The 22,017-nt window shown below is 41.9% G+C and overlaps 1 protein-coding gene across 1 annotated transcript in view; it reads left to right on the forward strand.

Moving 5' to 3' along the window:
• XKR4 (XK related 4) overlaps positions 1-22,017 on the forward strand; it is a 271,741-nt gene that overhangs the window by 187,332 nt on the left and 62,392 nt on the right. The window lies entirely within an intron of this gene.

Raw genomic sequence — 22,017 nt, forward strand, 5'->3', positions numbered from 1 at the left:
CAGAGTTGTAGGCTTGAAGCATTAAGCAATCAGAAACATGCAGGGTTACAGATTACCAGTCCAGGTCTATTTGGTCACGCAGCATTCTGTAGAGAGGACCAACTTTGATGTAATGGCTAGACCAAGCCTACTCCTAAGTTTTGAATGGATGCATCCAAAGTTTGAAAAGGTTCATTCTGTGCTTGCTGAACTTGCTAGACCCTGAAGCAATTATTTTGCTTAGTTAAAACCAAGTTCAAGACGGTATTTACCAGCACCCTGTCCTAAAGTAGTTTTTCCTGGGAAATTTTCAACCATAAATAGAAAGATAACCTCATGATTATCCACTTGAGGGAATAAAACCAGCACTATTTTTCCTCTCTTTATTCCTGGGCATGTTCAAATTAAAAAAAAAAAATCCAGTGATTAGGTTCATCTAGATATTATGCAAAGTAGAAAATGGCATAGCTGAGAGCAATGATTTTGGAAAGGAGATGTCAAAGCCTTATGAAATGTGTGGCCATCAGTTCTCAGCCAGGTATACCTGAAATAGTGTGTGTGACTGATGGGTTTTGCATATAGACCAAGTCCTTGAAGCTTGATGCTTAGTTCTTACTTAGGTTTGATTTTGTGCAGCAGGTATTTTTATTACTATAAAATAGTAAATACAAACATGCATCCTTGATGCAGATCTTCTCTATGGATTGGCAGTACAGTGATACAGACCTATTAGCCATGAAAATACCCTTTTCTCCAATGCTTATTTAATACTCTTTTTGCCCACTTCTTAGCTTTCATTTCTTACTGTAGCCTTGTTGTGCCTTATTGTTGCATTAATTCATAAGGTCGTGCCAGGAGAGGACACCTTAGGATCCTGGGGACCAGTGAACACAGAGTACATGGGGAAGGAAGGAAGGATATTATGACATACCCAGAGTACAGTCTGGACTGATGAACATCTGTGTCACCTCAGCTGTCTAACCTAGGGTACCTTTTACACTGCTTCATTGTGAGAGCAACCAGTCCTGGTCTGCTCATACACAGCCTCCAGCATGTAAGTTATTCTCAGTTTCAGTGTATGAGTGCTGCAGCCAGCCACTCTTGAATTACACTGTAGAGCGACACCAGCAAACTCCCCGTTCCAGAGTTTCCCCAGAAATGTACATCTTGTACTGCCCAGCTCTCTCCTAGGCAATACAAGCTGATATAAAGTCCGTTGTTTTGGAAAATGATATGCACAAATCCTGTTATCTCAAAAAGAGTTTCCCAAACACTTCAGTTCAAACACACTGGTTTAGCTAAAATAAGTTTAGGACAGAAGGACAGATTTAAAGTGAATATAAGTAACAAGGCATTAAATGTCAGAATTGGTTACAAGAAAAATAAAACGCAGCTAATGCCTAACTAAAGTGAATTCAAAGCCAAGGGCTCTCTCACCACATATTACAGCAATCTTGTTGGCTGAACGACATTCAGTCAGGGTCCCCTTCTCTAGTCCAATGTCGCTTCTTCAGGTGTTGTGGATGCCACGGTCAGAGAGAGAGGAAGGAATAATTTGGGGCATCTGCTCTCTCTTCTTACAGTTCTTTCTCTTCTTCAAGAAGCATCTCCAGTTGAGGTTCAGGAGACAAAATGTCTGTGTGGATGGGAACTCTGAGCTGTTTCTTTGTCGAGATATAGATTTTTCGCCCACACCCTCTTTCCTGCCAGAGAGTGGCCACTCCCCAGAACTGGAACATATTTTAGTAATGCAATACAGTAGAATATTGCAACTTTGCATACAATGTCGCTACACATATTTTACCTGGACAGTAGTGGTCAGCAAATTATGAGTCTTCAAATGATACCTCACAAAGTCTACTTTATACAAAATGTATCACAGTCCAGTAAAAAGGATGAACACGGATACAGACTGTCACAGATGTACATTATTATTACTATTTATTATTAAGAACCACTTCTGTGCTTGCCCCTGTACAAGACAAAGAGTAAAGATCATTCTTGAGTTGTTGTCTGTTGAGAAATTGGGAACCTCTCTTTTGAGGATAGGTAGGGTAAGGGCAGTCCATAGGTTGTGATCTATTGTTTGATTGCTGCCTAAGCACTTCAGATAGCTTTGAATGCTTGGCATGGGGTGATATCACTTTAATAAAAAAAAGCTATTTACACTTAGAAGAATGCACGGTCACTTTAAGAAGTACATTGTTAACTGATTGTGCTTTGGCTCTCTAGGAAAAAAGTCTGTGAGAGAAATTTAGTTAGAGACATATAGCCAGAATATTGTACTATTAACTGTAAACTGGGTATCTTCATAAATCCTTAATATATAGGGATCCTCACCTTCATTTTGGTATAACAATAAATGTCTGTGAGAAATGTGACTAGTGGAGAGACATTCAACCTGTGAAATACCCTGTAAATGCTTTTTACTTAAAATATCTGAAATGCTTCAGTTTAGCAAAGAAGGTTCCTGAGACCTGCAATCAGTGAGCTGTGTGAATTTTATTGTGAGATCCCTTCTGGTGTCTGATACATAACTAAGTGTGGGCTGGCAACAGATTCTGATCTCCTATCCAACCCTTTTCTCCCATCCTCCGAGGGGAAAAGACCCCATTAAAAAAACTAAGAAAATTAAACAAGATTTAAAACAACCTTAAAAACTGTATTCCCTTGACGAAAACGGATGCAGTGCTAATATACTGCCAGCTGTGAAAATCCTTCCTCTGTTCTCTTTACTTATTAAGGAAATAAGTGAAAGATAATGCTTTGTGCTGTAGGCTGACAGACTTACTGTAGAGCTGCATAAGTAAAGCATAATTTCTCACAGCAGTGCCCTACGAGAGCTGGGTTTGTTTTTTTAAAAAATCCCCAAGCATCACCTGTATGGCTTGCTCTTTGGCTAACTGTTCAGTGGTCTTGTTGCCTATTTTACAGGTTTCTAATGAGTCAATACATACAGTTGTTTTTCTTTAGAAGATTGATGCTTGTGTTTTGTTATTACTCAATTTGTCCTTTGTCCCTAAGGGATCTAATTATCCTGAAGATGGATAGAGTGTCAAACCCTTCCTCTCAGCTCCTCAGGGTACACCTTGGCCATGAACCACAAATTTGTGGTAGGAAGTGAATGACACTGGAAATTCTTTGGCACATAAACAGGGTATTTTTACAATCAAGACATTAATGACCACAAGAAAAGCTGTTGAATATTTTATACAGCTGTTGTTACTTTTTTTCTAAGCTACAAAAATATGGCACTAAACTCAGGTTACAGACTTGAGGTATTTTTAAAGTACAGTGTGTTAAGTAGGCAAGTGCAAGGCATTATGATTAGCATGAATATAATTTATCTGTTTTGTAGTGATACTGTTATGAGATACAGATTATTGGTTCTTTTTGTCTTTTAAGATGCTGCTTCCTCCAGATTCTACCACACATTTTCTTTTTTATTGATCAACTGTCTTTAGTAAAGTAACAAATTTGGAACAAAATAGCCGAGAGAGAAAGAGAGAGCAAGAAAAAGAGCACACAAAATTGCAGACAACAAGGTCTGCACAAACACTAACTCTGAATCTTTATGCACAAAAATGATCATCAATTTCAAATGCTAAGAGGATGCAATTTCTGGATCACGTAACACTAGCACGTATTTGGGGTCACTACGGTTTTGAATTGAAAAGTGAGCCATGAATTTGAAGTAAGAATTGTGTGCCACAGTAACTATTACAACAAAAAGTATGCAGGTATGATAACATAAACTTGTACCAGAGAGTGGTATTTTCCTTACATTTTGGTACCCTGTGATCTGAGTAATGACATAACAGCACAGAGGATGTGATTGAGATATAAAATATAATGTTTGTGTGTACAAATATCCTCTAGAGATAAATGGTCATGGATTTGTTTGCTCTAGCAACTATTTCCATCCTGATTTCAAAATCTTGTTTTGTCCCAATTTGGGATGAAAAAATCAACCTTGATATTTTTTGTGGAATAAAATAAGCTGAAATATTTTGTTTTGGAAACATTGAAATGTTTTCTTTTGACAACGTTACAGCAGCACACACATCTGGCACTGCCTTGTTAGCAAAATAGGAGCCACTAGGTGTGTGGCAGCTGGGGGGCAGCTGCAGCCATAAGACCTCTGAGAAGCTCACCCTCCACAAAGATGAAAGGAAGCATGGCCACCGCCACCTCACACATGCTGTGGTCAGCAACACAATTCTAGGATGCTTGAGATCGTATTTTGGCCCCATTCTAAACACACTCCGCTGTGGTCTGAGTGATGCTGGTGGACCTAGTTGACGATATACACCTCTACCTCGATATAACCCTGTCCTCAGGAGCCAAAAAATCTTACCACGTTATAGGTGAAACCGCGTTATATTGAACTTGCTTTGATCCACCGGAGTGCGCAGCCCCGCCCCCCCCCCCCGGGAGCACTGCTTTACCGTGTTATATCCGAATTCGTGTTATATCGGGTTGCGTTATATCGAGGTAGTGGTGTAATGGAAAGCACTCGTTGTGTCAGCCTCTGCTCTGTAGTAGAGTCAGTGCCCGGTTGCTTTTCTACCGAGCTAACCTGTTGCTGCTGCGGGGTAGCCCCGTGACTGTGTTCCATATGTTTCAGAATACCTGATGTCCCCAGTCTTTTGGGGTCATGGCCCAGACTGACCCTATGACAAATGGCAGTGCTCTTACCCCAGCATGGACTTTGAAATGCTGCCAAAGCTGGCTAGTTGCCTTTTTAATGCACTTTGAAGGAAGGGGTTAGGGGATAGTAGCTGGTGACAGTTGCTGTTGAGAGAAATGCAGTGTGGGAGTACTGCCTTCCCCTCCAGTGTTCCCACCAGAGCCATGTCCAGCAGAGATGGAGACAGTGCCTCTTCCCTGCACCTGGGAGCTGTGACTGCCTGCACCAATCACATCCTTTCCAGGGCTGAAGTTTTGAAACCAGGTTTAGAGGAAACTGAGGGTCTCTAGGCATTCTATAATAGAAGCAACCTCCTGTGCTGCTGGAGTAACTGAAGTTGTGCTAAGTTCCTCCTGTTCATCATCACTTCTATCACCACCTCCTGCATCCTGGCATTCTTTTGTGCCCACAGGTAGTACTCCTTTCCAGAGGAGCCGGTCTGCCTTGGGGAAAAATGAATTCTGTTGACTCCTCTTTCTGACAATCTGGTTCCCTTCTCTTCCCAGCGTTCATGGTGCAAAGCTTCCATAAGAGCTTCTTGATTGAGCCATCCCAAACCTTGACTGCTGGTCTTTCTTTTTCCAACCCTGAACTGCTCCATAGAAGAATGCTGCCTCTGAGCAGCCTAGCACTGGGGTCTGCCAGTTCCTCTAACACAACTCTCGGGGCCTGTGGGCGGGGAGGGAGGGGCGGAGCTGTGAGACGGATTGCCCAGCATTGCTTGTAGCAGCAGGAACGGTGTCAGAATGCAGTTTCTATCTCACAAACTTGATCCCAAAAGACTGAAGCCAGCCAGTAAGAGAGAGCTGTCATTCACACTGTCACTTCCTGTGTCTCATCTGAAACAATGTGCATTCATCCAATGAAAGAACCCACAGAGCAACACATGACAAGACTGATCCACTACGCCAAAATGGGTTGATTTTTGAATCATTCTGAAATGTTTTCATTGGGAAATTTTGTTGGAATGGACATGTTCCCATGTAAACATTTAAATTAAACTTCATTTTCTGATGGAAAGGTGTTCCACTAAAAAACATTTCATCCAACAGTACTAGTAGGGTTACCATATTTTGTGCCTCCTAATGGAGGACACTCCCGGGGGCCCCGGCCCCGCCCCCAGCCCCGCCCACGCCCCCCCCCGCCCCAACTCCGCCCCCTCCCAAAGTCTCCGCCCCCTCCCCTGCTTCCCACGAACATTTAATTCGTGGGAAGCCTGAAGCAGGTAAGCGGGGGTGTGGGGGGGAGGAGGCGCGGCCCAGCCCAGGCTGGCTCCCCCGGCGGCTCCAGCCTGAGTCGGCTCGGGCCCTGGGGTGCCGGCCCCGGCCGACCACCCCCGGCGGCCCGGCGCACCCCCCGGCCCCCAGCCCCGCGGGACCGGCTCCCCGACCCCGGCCCGGCCCCCAGCCCCGCGGGCCCGGCCCGGCCCCCCGACCCCGGCCCGGCTCCCCGTCCCGCGGGCCGGGCCCGGCCTCCCGACCCCAGCCCGGCTCCCAGCCCCGCGGGCCCGGCCCGGCCCCCCGACCCGGTCCCCAGCCCCGCGGGCCCGGCCCCCCGACCCCGGCCCGGCTCCCAGCCCCGCGGGCCCGACCCGGCTCCCAGCCCTGCGGGCCCGGCCCGGCTCCCCGACCCGCGGGCCCGGCTCCTGGCCCGGCCCGGCACCATGCCCCCGGCCCCGCACAAAGAGGCCCCGGCCGAGCCTCCCGATTTTCCCGGACATGCCCGGCTTTTGGGGATTTCCCCCCGGACGGGGATTTGAGCCCCCAAAAGCCGGACATGTCCGGGAAAATCCGGACGTATGGTAACCCTAGTACTAGGAACTCTAGAGTTGTCACTGTTATGCAGTTGGCCACCCTTCAGAACTCCAGAGTGGCAAGCGGTGTAAAACTCATGTCCTCTTTCTCCAGCCACACAGGCCATTCGTATTTGAGCTGAAGGGGTATTTAAGTTAACTGTTAGCAGGATAGCTCTTATGGCATATAGTTGAAAGGTCTTGATTTTATCCAGTAGAAGGAAGGGATATGCATAGTGTACATACTAGCTAGTTCATCACATATTTCCCTACTTCAAGCTTATCTCTGAGCATCTATCATTTAAAACTCTCTCTTCACACAGGGTAGTGTAGTCTCGTAAATCTTCACAGTTGTCACTATACTGTACAACTTGGGCACTTGGAACAGTGGGGCAATGGGCATAGAGTTCAGAGCTTCCTTCTTTAAGGGCATAGGTCACTTCCCCTTGCATAGCCTCACATACAAAGCTGGACAGCCAGAAACTGAGTTTGGAGGCTCAGTGCTGTTCTTTCGATTGATTCTCCTTCCCTTGCATCCCTCAAAGCAATAGTTCTATTTGCTGTGTATAACATTGAGTACATTTACAGTACTTAATAAATAAAAAAACATTCTGATTAAAATCCTATGAGTTTTATGTACATTTATGTGGACATGAGGTGCAGCACTTGGGCTCTGGGCAGCTTGCCATGCCCTCCTCAGCACCGTAAAGGTCATGCACCGTTGCAGTGAAACAGCCTAGCTTTACTGGCAGAGAAAGACAAAATAGTGCAGACGACAATTGTAAAATTTCCCTAAAACCATCTAATGCAGATTTTCAGTAAATTGTGTGACATGGACAAAGATAGTAAATGGTGGAATAAATGTGTCAGAGCACTTAGTTTGGAATGATCTGTATGCCTCCTTTGTGTATATCTAAATGTTATCTCCCACTCCTGACAATAAACTACTATTACCACACACTCATGTGTAGAGCAGTGTGTGCATGTGCGCGAGAGAGAGAGAGAGCACAGGTGATGAATAAGTTACGATTTTGGCACAGGTATTTTTATTAAAAGTCACGGACAGTACGCAGACAATAACAATAAATCACAAATTTATTGAAGCCCAAGCCCGAACTCTGCCACCCGGGTTGAAGCCGAAGCCCTAGCCCAAGCCCCACCACCTGGGGCTGAAGCTGAAATGGAGATGCAGCTATACTCTCCTTCAGTAATAAACAGAGTTATGTTTTTACTGAACTTGTGACTGTCACTATTCTGGGGATTCTGCCTGCTTGTGTTAAGCCCAGTTGAGGAGACCACAAGGTCAGCTAAGAGTACAAAGGTTTATCAGCGTGAGTTTTGGATGGTCACAATACTTAAGACTGGCAAAGCCAGGAGTGAATTGTTGAAGCCATTCCAAATGGATGTCAATATATACTAGCCAGTTATAACTAGAGCTGTTCGGGTTTTCATCATAAGATGCTGATTTGTTAAAACCAAAATGTTTTGCAGAAACATTACAGTTTCAATGAACTTTTGCCAAACAAAGATAGGGTTCCAATGAAAACCTGCCTGATTTCCTGCTAGTTCGCCTGGTGGGCTGCCAGGGAACACATGCTTCCAGGGTCCACAGCTCCAGGGCAGCCCTGCCATGTGAACTGCCCTGGGGTTGGGAGGAACCCTGGGCTTCCAGACTTTCTGCTGCAGAGTCAGGAGCCTCAAAGTCCTTAGAGCCCCAGCTTTAGCAGGGACTTTCAGAATATTTCTACACTGCAATTAAACACTTGCAGCTGGCTCACATTGGCTGGCCCATGTCAGCTGACTTGGGCTCACGGGGCTCAGGCTACAGGGTTGTAAAATTGCAGTGTAGGCCTTCATCCTCAGGCTGGAGCCTGAGCTCTAGGACCCCCACAAGGGGGAGATGATCCCAGAGAGCCTGAGCCCAAATGTCTACACTGCAAGTTTACAACCCCGTAGCTCAAGTTCCACAAGCCCAAGTCAGCCAATGCCAGCTGGAGCCAAGGCTCTCATGGCTTCCAGGCTTCCTGCTCCACAATGGGAGACTCCCCAAACTGCCCCTGACTCCTTAGAAGCAGACTGGGGAGTCCCCAGGAGTCAGGGCACCCAGCTGCTTCATTTCATTTTTAAAAAATCGAACGGAAATGGTTTGGTTTTTTTCTAAACAAATTATTTGAAGTTCCTTTGGGTAGGAAATTATGACATCTCTAGGTTTCATTCTGAATTGTAACCATTTTTTATTTAAAATGTCAGAAATCCCTGTGGAACGGAAATTCTGAATTTTGTCCAGCTCTGTTTGTAACACATCACCATGTAATCTGTGCATACGTTACTTGACTAGAAAAAACAGCATTAAAAATGGTTTGGAGAATTTCATACAGATTTTGTTAGAACTATATTTTGTGCCCCTTCTTCTGGCTGTTTAAAGTACTATGGCCAAATTTTCAAAGATAAACGCCTAAAGTTATGCTCCTAAATCATTATTTAAGCAGCTAAAGAATTGGCCTGATTTTCAAAAGTACCAAACAGCCAGCTGCTCCCACTGAAGTTTTGACAATCAAACCACTTATGTGACTAAATGTGGATTTAGAAGCTTAACTTTAGGCACATTTTTTGAATGTTTTGGCCTTTGAATCCAACTATACAGGCCTCAAAGGAAGAGGGAAATTAGTTATAATTTTCTTTAAGAACCTTCTAAAAATTACATTAGAAAGCTTCTGTATACTTAATGACTGTAAGATTTGATGTCTCAGGACCTCTGAGTGCAAGAAACAAGTGCAGCCTATTCCGTTAGAAAGATAGCAATTGCCCCTGTTCACAGCATAACACTCCTATATCTAACTCGAATGGGTTGAAAGATATCAGTGCTTAATTTGTCATTGGTGCAGGACTACAGCCTGCTTGTCCTGCACCCAGGGCCACTGTACTTTATAGAGACACTGCGCGAAAGGAAAAAACACATTTCTCTGGCAGGTGTGTGGGGAGAGTTGTTTTCTTTAATAGGGCTGCTCCAATGGTCATATAGCTGGAGTGGTCCCAGGAGTGCAACACTACATATAGGAGTATATGTAGTGTATGCACTGAATTTTACTTAGATAAATAGGGAGTGGCTTATCACTGAGCTAGTGCTCCATTTACTCCATATGCCAATCGGATCACTTTATTTTCCACAATTGGTATGTTTGTTCACGGGGGGAGGGGGGCAGGAGGAGAGAATTTGGCATGCATGCTTGACACAGAAAGAAACCTGCTTGTGTCTAATATACTAAAGAGAATTTTCGGTGACAAGTATTCCTTACACAAAGATTGCTCAATGCTGCAAAGATTTGAGTCCTCTTGGGCTATTGGTCACCTAACAGATGGTTAAAGCTGCAAGAACATGAATTTATTAAACACATCCAACTATTCTCCAAATGCTTTTAGATATGAACTTTATTGGCTGGCTTCCTATGTTAGTCCAAGATAGTCTTCCTCATTATTCACCTTTTAGCTCACTTCTCTCAGAATTATTCTCATCCTTTATGTATCATAGAAGACCTCAAGAGGTCTTCTAGTCTAGTCCTCTGCACTCAAGGCAAGACTAAGTATTATCTAGGTGTTTGTCTAACCTGCTCTTAAAAATCTCGAATGACAGAGATTCCACAGCCTCCCTAGGCAATTTCTTCCAGTGCTTAACTACCCTGACAGTTAAGAAGTTTTTCCTGCTGTCCAAAACCTAAACTGGCCTTGCTGCAATTTAAGCCCATTGCTTCTTGTCCTGTCCTCAGAGGTTAAGAAGAACAATTTTTCTCCCTCCTTCTTGTAACAATCTTTTATGTACTTGAAAACTGTTATCATGTCCCTCCTCAGTTTTCTCTTCTCCGACTAAACAAACCCAATTTTTTCAATCTTCCCTCATAGGTCATGTTTTCTAGACCTTTAATCATTTTTGTTGCTCTTCCTTGGACTTCCTACAATTTGTCCACATCAATACATCCCAGAATTATGTTTGCTTGGGGGAGGGGGGAGCAACAGTGTTAAACTGTTGACTAATATTTAGCTTGTGGTCCCCTATAACCCCTAACTCCTTTTCCGCAGTACTCCTTCCTAGGCTTTTTACAGATTCAGACTAACACGGCTACCGCTCTGATATAAAACATATTGTAAGTCTTAGCATATTACAGTAGGAAAATCCTAAATGGATAATGACTTTAACATCCACAAGTCATAGTCTATCCTCATTTTATGCTCAGAATTCCCATTAGTGGCAATGGGAATTTTGTGCAAAATGTAGGGTAAAATGTCTCCCAAATTATGGGTCCAATCTTGCACAGGTGGGAAGTCCTTATGTAAGGCTTTCCATAGAAGTAAATGGAACTACTTGCATGAGCAAAGACTACTTACATCAGTAAGGGCTTGAAAGACTGGGGTCTTACAAAGTAAAATAAAATAGCTTTGTTTGCTTTAAGCTTACACTTTGACCTATTTCTCCACTATGAGATAAAATCCCTTAAACATGTTTCCTCAGTTTTCTGTTCCTTTAACTAAATTATAATGGCATTAAATGTTTTATTTTACTTTTCCGTAGCCTCTATCTTTTGCAGTGTGTCGGTTAATAAAACAGTAAACCTATGATCTGCTCACTCTTCATAATGAATGTAATTTAAAAACACATCATTAATGTCTTTTGTGCTACGAATGAAGAGACAATTTCCAATTTTAGTCTTAATTTAAGCATTATAGCATAGCCTTTGTGCCTGGTTGGCCATCCTGTTCTACTGAATTAAATAGTCTTGGCAGGAAGAATCACATCGTATGAGCCTACTGAATGTAACATTATTGATCTCATTCTATTACATTTAATGGGCACAGAGTCTGTGTGTTTCTTACCACCTTGCGGACACTTCACGGTGCAGAAGAATTCTTTCATTCTCTCATAATCGAGTCAAATGCTTGAAATAAAATCTCTTTCATTTTATCAGCCCCAGAACACCCATGAACAGCTTTCAGTTTGAATAATCTGTGGCAATGATTCTTGACTAGTGCCTCATAAATACTCAGATAGTGCCACCAGAGCTCTGCAGAGCCCTTTCTAGAGCTCCACAAAATAAAATGCTTTGAGAACCCAGCAGGGAGGCAATTGAGATGGTGAGTGGGGAGATGGTCTAGATCAGGAAAAGATCTCTTTTGCAAAATGAGTAGCAGAATGATCTAGGGACTGATCCGTAGCTCATTTAAATTACCAGGAGTCTTTCCTCTTAGCGTATAAAATTTTAGGCCGTTTCAGGCTTTAACAAACGCAGTAAACAAATACACATTTTTGTTTTCACTTTTCTATTCTCTAAAAATGTTTGAGTGGGAGTGTAAAGGGACAACACTGCAGAGAGGGTTGGAGAAGCACCAGCCTGCAGAAAGAGCTCCTACTGTAACACCAACCTCCTGGTGCTCATACACTGTCTAGTTAGCTTCCAGGTATCCTAGCTATCTTATGACACAAAAGGTCATTCAGAGAGTTCCTTTTTAAACTCCCACTTTAACCACTGTTGGTAATGAAGCCTAATAAAGAAGCGTAAGGGAAGCCATAAGAAAATTGAAGTCCAAATGTATCATGGTGTACTTGACCTTTTACCTGCCACTCACCTTACTGCAGTGCTGGCATTTATTCTCTGGCTAAGTGCAGAAGGCTTTTCGTTCTTATTACTCATAGGCACCAAAAATAACTACTTTTAAAGGTAACAGTTATCTTTACAGTCTTTGCTGAGTGGAAGGCAGAAAGCAAGAAAAGTGGGCCCAAGTTAACAGCATATTGAAAATGGCTTACTACGGGATTTTTTTAAAAACCACTGTAGTTCTACAAAAATACAGACTAACACGGCTGCTACTCTGAAAACTGTAGTTCTAGCAATTCACGCAGGCACATCATGTGACCAGAGTGCTCTCACACAGCTCTTTAATCAGTTACTGTCAACTCCAATCACAAGAAACCCTCAAGTAGTTTGCAGTAAACAGTGTTTTTTCCAGGTGATAAATATTTTATTTCCTCTTCTTGGCATTTCCTTTAGAAAACAGTTTTATTTTCCATTTGTATGAAGTCGATTTTGTTTTAAGGAGCTGTTTTGGAAATGACTGCAAATGTCTTGAATGATGATTCAGCAGGAATAAAACAGAACTAGGATCATCTCCCCTTGAAAGAGGGGGAGGGGTGGGGGTGGGGGTGTATTTATTTTATTTACTTTGAATTTCACTTCCTCCAGAAATTGGTACAGCAGCAAAATTGTGGAAGCAAGATGTAAAGAATACATTGAGACCATTATGTAGCCATACTCTGGGGTTTAGTCTCCTCTCACACCAGTTTTAGAATGATGTAATTCCATTGGCTTCAATGACATTACTCCAGATTTACAACAAGGTAAGTGAGGGGAGAATCAGGCCTTTGGTGTCTAAGGAGCACATCATACAGCATGGCACTGGAAGCCAGATGGGAGTTCTGAGAAGAGCATAATGGATTGAAATTGAATTGATATTTTAAGCTAACAAATGTTTAGATCAGAGAGATTCACAACACAAAAATGCACAATATAGGCCTGATTGCAGTATGGCAGTATGCTAAATGCAGTAATGGGTAAGGTTTTGTCAGCATTTCAGTTCTAAACTCCAATTTTCAATTACTTCAAGCAGCTGCAAAAATTCACTTTTAGCTGAAGCTTAAAGAAATACAAGGGCAAAAACTCTTAGCATTTTTTAAAGAAATATTGATGTCAGTTTAGACCCTGTTATGTTCAATGGGAAATACCAGCTATGAATCATAAATATAAAAGGGTAGTAAACAAAATCTCCTTATCCACAGATAATATGATGCTATATGTCCCTAACCAAAGACCCTACCTGGGCAATGAAAATGAATAGAGGTGTGGAAAAGCTCTCATGAAGAGAGACTGTTTACTTTAGAGAGGATTAATGAAAGGGGACATGCTAAAAGTATACAAAATAAAAAATGATCCAGAAAAAGTAAATCAGCAACTTCTATTGGCCCTATTATAATATCAGAACAAAAGGACACACAATTAAATTGACAGGTAGAAAATCCAAAATTGATAAAAGGAAATACTTTTTCACACAACATGTAATTAGACTGTGGAACTCATTGCCACAAGATATCACTGAGGATATAAACCTCACCCTGCAAGGCTCTAAATACTGTGGGTTAGTAAGAAACTTTCCCTTTGGAGAAGTTATATGAGAACTGCTTATTTTGGGTTTCCTTGCACCTTCCTCTGAAGCATTTGGTAACTGTGGGTGACAGAATAATGTACTAGATGGATCATGGTTCTGATCCAATGTGAATATTCCTATGTTTATATGTTACTAATCTTTGGAGACACTTTACGAAAAAAATTGACATAATTCCAATATCCTGAGACTGAAACCTTGCATCTCTCAGGACAAATAGTTGGAAACAGATTCCCTGAGACCAGTTCTTTCAGATTAACAGATCTAAAATTATTTGAACAACTTCCCCCAAAATGCAAATTAGAAAGATCAGATTTTCATAAATATTTCCAGCTGTGACACCATCTTCACAGCTGCATATATCCAAGCCAACATCCAAACTTGAATTTGACTTGAAGGCTTAGACATATAGGAAGAAATAAAGGGCTAACCGACATAATATATGTAGCCTGCAAGCAGAAACAAACAAATCAATGCATATAAAAGAGAAGTAGGAGTCAGATTACAAAGTCTCCTAGAAGGCATAGTATCAGAACAACTTACATGAACATCCCTTCAGCTTCTTGGAGAGAATTCCAGTAGGAGATTATCTATCACATATCCTTGTACACACTAGTTATCCTAACAAAATGAAACAAAACACCCCCAGCCTCCGCTGGAGGTACTACAGTCAGAAAATTTCTGTTCACACATAGATTGGCTTGGCAGGATTCAATTTAAATAGTTAGTCTTCAATAAACATCAATTTCACCTGACACACTGAAAGCGACAAAAAATGTATATATCCATAGGCAACAGTCAGCAAGCACCGCCTCCCCTCACCTTGTGCATGCAGTGATCCGGTGTAGCCAGCACTACGGTTGCACAGGGACCCCTCTGTAGCCCTGCTGTCACAGTCCCACTCATTCACTGGTGGGAAGTGCAGGGGCCGTCCCCAAGCAGCAGCTGTTCAGCAGCAGGGGCCTCCCTGGCAACCAGGGGCTCATCCTCCACCCCGTGGCCTTGGCTGGGGGGGTCTCTGCTTTGCCCCAACAGGGCTGCAGTCTTTGCCACTCTTTGTGCATGCACTGATCCGGTATACAGGGAGCTCCCAGCTGCCCTGATGTCACCGCCCTGTGGGTTCTCGGGGAGCTGCATGCAGCACCACTGTGAAACCTGTGAACATTTATTAAAATATATAAAAAATGGAAAAAGGTTAAAATAACAACAAGCAATACTAACTGTTGAATTTACAAAAAAATAAAAATTGAAATCTGCCAAACCTACACAAACACTAGAGTTTGTAAAATGTCTTCAGTGCAGTTTGATTTTTTTTTTTAATAAATTGACACAAAAGTTTTTGAGTCTGGAGGAATTAGTTAAGTGGTCAGAGCGCAGGCTTGGGAATGCTAGTCTGAGCTCTGTCACTGGCATTAATAACTTTCAGCCCATCATGTTGACCAACATTTTCAAACTCACGAGCCTAAAGTTAGGAAACTAAATTCATATTTAGGCAACTATTTAAGCAGTCTGATCTTCCAGAGGAATAGGCATTTGTGGTGCAACGTGTTGAGCTTTTGCGATTCGTTAACATTTTTATGTATACTTGGTAGTTATCTGAATATTTGTGAACTCCGATAATATGTCATCAGGAATAGCAGAGAACTGAACTCGTAGCTTTTATTCATGAAAACATTTGTGAATCACCTGTTTGTGGCATTTGTCCAGCTCCAGTGTTGTGCTTTAAAATGCTACTTTGAATCTGTTTATGAAATGGTAGCACCATAATCCTTACTGGGGCTTGTTTGTATATTTAAATTCTTTTATATATGGTCCTGCAGTTCAAGCATCCAAGATTCTTCCAACTTAGAATATTTTTCTTCTAAAAAGAGATGTCTTATAAACATGTTTTGATTTTCTTTTGTTGTTGAAATAAATAACATCTTGAGGCTATCAGCCTGTAAATGTGTTTATCACTAGCCCTATAGATGTACTGGCTGCTAGGCAATCATAAACAGAATTTGTGTGAATCCTATCTACTAAGATCCTATGTAATTATCTACTTAATATATTTATCTTTTGATTGCTTCCTCTGAATGGACAGTAAAACTTACATACAAACTCATTAGCACCTATCCAGTAAGTGCAAAAATGTTTGTTAATTTGTGGCTAAAAATTTTCCCAGTGTCTATTCAGTGCTAGGTCTAATTTAGCACTAATGGCCAAACATTAGTTTAGTGGGTTATTCGACTACACTGGCAAGTCCCATGTCCTCCTCGTTCCTGTCCCCCACCAACTCCCCCCCACTCAAAAAAAACCCCACATTTTCCCTGCCACAGGCATAAGATTTTTGTTTGAAAGACAATTTAATAATTTTCCTGTGAACATAGATTTCAGAGATAGGTGAGATGACGTGACATCAGCCAGTATTTCTGCTGTGACAAGGAGACACACTTTAGCTGCTGAGTATCAGTGTATAGAGAGACATTTCAAGCAAAACTGGGTGGGGGAGCCTCTGAAACCATTACATTGGGCCCCTGGCTGCAAGGAATACAATTCACTGTGCACTTCCCCGTCTCAAATTCCTGTTCAGGGCAGCTTCATAAAAGTGAGGAAAGATTAGATAATGTGCCCAGAAGTGGTGCATGCATATATTTATGGCAAGATCTAGAGGCGTAGTGGATGGCGGTTTCAAGTAAAATAAGGTGTGAAATCTGCAGTGTCAACTAGGCAAGGCCATGAAGGAGAAGACATCTGGCAGCTCACGTTATGTAGCTCCTAATGCTTTTATTCAATGCAAAGAGTTTTATATTCCACACCACAGGACACAGGAGTATGTGTTGAGCATTATGCAGCATCATTGTTTGAACTGGCTGTAAGTATATACAGTAGTTTGGGGGTTTTCTTTGACAAAACCTTGACTTTCTGGGTGAAATCCTGTCCCCAATGAAGTCAATAGCAAAATTCCATCATCATCCAACATGCATAGTCTGCCAAGGACCGTTGCGCCAGCCAGAGTGACTATGGTTGATGGTGTTGCACCAGGCATCATGTAATGAAGTTCCCAGATCTGGCTCAATCCTGAGAATCCATGAATCTGTAGGGTGCCCCATGTGCAGTGCAAGGTAAGGTGTCAGGCATGCACCCCTTCACATATCGATGGAGAGTTAGAGCACAGTGTGCCAAGGTGTTTTTGTCCATCCTGGCAATATAGCTATATTGTTTTTGAACATAATGAGTGATTGAAGGAAGGCCAAATCTTTGTGAGACTAATATTTTGCACAAAGGCAAACCACTTTATGCTTGGGATTTGGTGCTGACAGCACATATGAAATCCTCTAGCTGCTCCATGTCTGCCTGTAAGAGGGTCCAGGTTTCTGACCCATATAGCAATACAGGTAGTACGCTGGTTTGATAGATTCTGAGCTTTGTCTCAGCCCAAAGATGTTTTTGCATCCATCAGTGAGAGATGAACCTCATGCAGGAGGCGGTGAGAACTATTCATCAAAGAATGTCTGCTTTGTTGAGACCATTTGAACTCTGCAGCCTAGCTAGTTGAATTAATCAGTGCTCTCCATGGCACTCCACCCCAACCTCATGAGGGGTTCTGGTGCCCCAGCTCTGAAATTTTGGACTCCTATTGGCTTCAACAGGGCTAGCATTTCACCCTCTATCTTCATAAGTTTAAAAAGAAAAGAAAGAAAAAGATGGAAAAGTAGCTGCATGTGTGTCTATAAGTTGTACCTCCTCAGGGCTCTAGGCAGCATCTTTCCATATCCTAGTCAGAGTCAAGGTTTCACCAGGGAATACAAATGAAAGCTGACTGCAGTGCTTGTCTATACATTTTGGTCTTATGAAGCAATATTAATTTTCTTCAGTGCTGGGTTTCCTGCTATTACAAAAGAAGAACAAAAGAAAAGTAGTTAGAAAAATGCAGAGAACACAGACTAAAAACTAAAATGTGCTGAAATTAGTTGTGATATTGTTATCATAACGTGATATAATCTGAGGGCACTGAACCACCAGTTTTGAAGTATCACAACAGACATTGTCTGTACTTTATACCAGATAAGCAAAGCTAGTAGGTCATGGGTTAGCAAAGTGCAGGTATGAGACTGACCTACTAAACCTGATGCAGTTATTTTTGTTACATTTTAATTCTCATCCTGCAGCAGAACTATAAAAGCTTCCGTTGATGCCTTTTTGGAGCCCTGATGGGATTGATTTTGGTAGTTATTGTAACTTCATACTCTAGCAATACATAAGAGCAGTATCTAGACTTTTTAAGAAGCAGACAAAAGAATAAAGGTGGCTTTTCGGAACAACCACCTCAATGACAACATGTGACTGATATCTAGTCACCCATATCAGCCCATAGGAGCTTAAAATTCGCCTTCTGCTGAATGGAAAACCTTTAAAATCTCTCTCGGATATTGGGTCATGTTCTCATTATAAACCCCCAACTGACTTCCCTGGGGCTCATGTAGCAGGATTTGAGGGCAGATCCTGCTACCATTTAAATCAATAGCAAAACACAGTGATTTCAGTGGGAACAGCATCAGGACGATGCATCGGCCCACTGAGTAAACAATCTTGCACTCATTACTTATACAAGTACTCAATCGCCCCATTAGGACTACTCATCTGAGCAAGCACTGCAGAACTTGGCCCTGCATAGATGTGTTTGAAGTGATATAGGGAGACAAGAGGGTACAACGTTAATAGAGAATTTGTTTACACTGTTTTGGAATCTAACATTGCTTTTAAACGCGTGTTCTTTCAGGGGCAGATTCTGCCATCGTTGTTCTAGTTGTGTAATACTGTATGCTGCTTGTAATCTCATAGAAATCAACAGGAGTAAGGGTGACAGAATCTGGCCCTAATTCACTAGCATGAATGAAGTATTAGAAGTATGCATTAAGAATCATATCTGATCTAATGTCAGAAAAATGTGACACGAAATTAATTGTACTGACTAAGAAAAATTAAACTAAAAAGGAATTTCTATCCTGATTTGCTACAGTTGGAATTGTCTGACGTGCCTGAGCAAGCAGGGAGGGGCTGTTGACAGAACATTCTACATGAGAGGTCCCCACCTCTGGAAGGCATTTAGTCTAAAGTGCCCAAATCTACCCTTCAGGGTATGTTGTAAGGCTCATGGATTTTCATGGGATTTTATTGAGGGGGTGGTGAAGGAAGCCTTGTTGGGCAATTTTGTATATTGTCAACTGTGATTGATTACCCTGACTACTGGTTCCCAGCCCAGAGACCTTATAACAAGCAGCCCTAGTCCCTGTACAGTCCTACCTGTTGCTGCTGTTTTCATGAGCTTCTTCCTACGTATCTGGATTCCCTCCCCCCCCTCTGGGTTTGCCTCCCTCCACTCAGGGAGTGACTGTAGCCTACTTCCCAGCAGCAGCAGCTGCTCCTCTCTGCAGTCAGGTAGCAGGTTTTATACAGGCCCTGTCTGTTCCAACACAGGTGACCCTGTCCTTAATTAGCTGAATTTCCATTTGTCCAACAACACCATGATGATTGGTCAAAGTGATTGATTTTCAGGCTACTCATAGGGCATTGCAGGACAAGGATTAAAAGAAAAGGCACTTAGGGCTGGTCTCAGAAAAAGCAAGTAATGATGACTAGAAACCCAATAAATTCCCAAATTGATCTGTGGAAAGTTTTCACCATCCAAAGCTTATGAATAGCTTAAAAGAAGAAATTGTATTAATACAGTTAACCACAAAAACTGATAAGATAAATTTCATATAGACTTAAATAATCAAAGTGCAAGTCAGTTTTAAAAAATATATATTTCTTATCTGACAAAAGCATACTGTTAAATGTGACTCACTACCACGTTACATGTCCTCTGGAGCTATACTGTGCTCAATGGAAATGCATGAAAATGCCCAACATGCTGACAGCCTGTCATATTCCTTTGCCCCTCCACTCAAATCTGCAGACGATACCAGATTTGCTGCCCCATTGGTTTTTCTCCTCTTATTGCTTCTGAGCTTTATTTTATTTTCCATTCTCTCCCTGATGCATGGAACAACCCCTGAGTCCCCATTCATTGAGCCACCAACTTCTACATACTGCAGTCCCCTATAAGAATGCACTTCAGGGTACGCAACAAGCAATGAATAACAGTAATAAAAAAATAAGAGAACCCTCAAGGTGGCTATACACCAAAACAAAAAATCTTATTACTGCAACCCTTCCCTATCCCGACCATATCTTCGCTACTAACTTCCATCCCACTTTTTTATGCTAACTTTTATTGTTTCATCACATCTAAAATTAGACCCCAGTGTTGCCATGGATCTGTGCAGACAGACCTCGACACTAATGTGGAACCCTATTGATTTCATTGGGGCTCCATATGGGTGCAGGGGTCCAACCACATAGACCTTGTTGCAAGACTGGAGGCTTAGATTCCAAGCACTGTGGGGCAGAGACCTTTTCTTCTTCTTTGTTCTGTAAAGTGCCTTGAACATTTCTGGAAAATCTAAAAATAATAATCAAATGTCTATGGGAAACATTATGTTAAAGTTCAACAAGTTCAACCCTTGATATTATATAACAGTAAAATTAAATTTAATTACTGTGCATGTTCAATAGCCCCTTTGAATAGGGTGACCAGATGTCCCAATTTTATAGGGACAGTCCTGATTTTTGGGTCTTTTTTTTATATAGGCTCCTGTTACCCCCTAACCCCTGTCTGGTCACACTACCTTTGAAAAACTTTTTTTTTATCTCAGCCATTGTCAAAATCTGTTTAATAGCATAAAAATCCTACCAAAGGAGAAATCCTGGACTCATTGAAGTCAACTGGGGTTTTTCCATTGACTTCAGTGGAACCAGGACTTCACCCAAATAGAGACAAAAGCAGGTCTGAAATCAAGATGGGTGGGTAGACATTTTTTTTTTCTTCTTAAAATAATTAAAGATGTTGAGCCTAAAAATATTATCCATTGTATGATACTATGATAAATTAAGTCCTGTTTGTGTTTGGGTTTTTTTTTTCCTATTGTTAAAAGTACCTGTGTGCACATTTTTTAATGAATGGAATAATATACTAGGTTTCAGAAGCATAAAATGAGGGGATGATATTGAGCTTGCAGGGAGAGGATATATTCTCGCTAACATAGCAGAAGCAGTCTGGTTAGAGGTAAGGGCAATAAATATAGTCAGATGACTCTCAATGTTGCTATATACCTTGAGAGTTAGAGAAAGTAGATCAGCAGAGCGAGCAGTAAGAAGGTCATATCTTTGATCATGCAGGATTTCAATTACTCAGTTATTGACTGGGATGACAATTATACAAAAGCTACAGAAGGTAACACATTTGCAAAGGATTTCCAGAACTGCTTCCTTGGGCCATTGGTTGAACTGCCTACATGATGAGAGTCTATCAGAAACTAATCTTAGGAAATGTGTCATATAGGATAAATAAACAAAGCTCTGAAAACCTGAAATGTTAGGCCTGTCTGGGACTGCCTAGGGACCTGCCCTACCATGTATGACCTCTTCTCCACCACGAGCCAAGTGGCCCTCTCTTCCAGAAACTTCCCATCTACACAAGTATCCATAGAACGTATCTTTGAGATGTCTTCTTTGGGTGTGGTAGCCTGTAATCATCCTCCGCTTCCTGTTCTGGGGATTCTCTAATCGTGGCACATTCAAACAAACCAGGCCTTTTGACGGAGTATCAATTTCCTGGTTTGCAACTGGGTAAGCTAGTGCCCAGCATGTAAACAATCTGCCAGCACTAAGATGCAGTTGTTTTCTTTGAGGATCATAGGTAGCACTTAATATAATTATTCTTTCCAAGAAGAGACCCAGTACTGGATGTCCTCAAAGATGACCAAGCAAGCAGTTTTCTGAGCAGCACAATTTACACAATGTTACTTCATAGCTTTTGCCAAATAGGTCAGTAGATGTGAGATCTTATTTAATCAACATATGACCTACCCCTAAATAATCAAATATTTACTCACCATGCACAGAAGTGTGTATCTGTGTAGTAAGGTTTCTCCAGACAGTTTCATTAATCTCAGGGTGCCTTGCTTCTAGATCATATTTGCAATTAATCCCACATATTTTTGTAAGGCTTGAACTCAGGATTAATATCTAATTCTTATGAGGGTTCAGTTCTGCCTTCCAGTTTCCAGGCTTTAAGCCCAGTTAATACTGCTTCTCTTTCTTTGATCTGTTTTCAACAGTGGGAAACTAAGCTTAGGAAATGTGCCATATAGGATAAATAAACAAAGCTCTGAAAACAGAGTCAGCTGCCATTGACTTTACCGTAACTGTTGGTTTAGCAATGATCTGGCCTGTTTCATACAAAGGTGCTTTCTCTGCACTTGCA

Source organism: Chrysemys picta, chromosome 2 (assembly GCF_011386835.1).
Source record: "Chrysemys picta bellii isolate R12L10 chromosome 2, ASM1138683v2, whole genome shotgun sequence".
NCBI lineage: Eukaryota > Metazoa > Chordata > Testudines > Emydidae > Chrysemys > Chrysemys picta.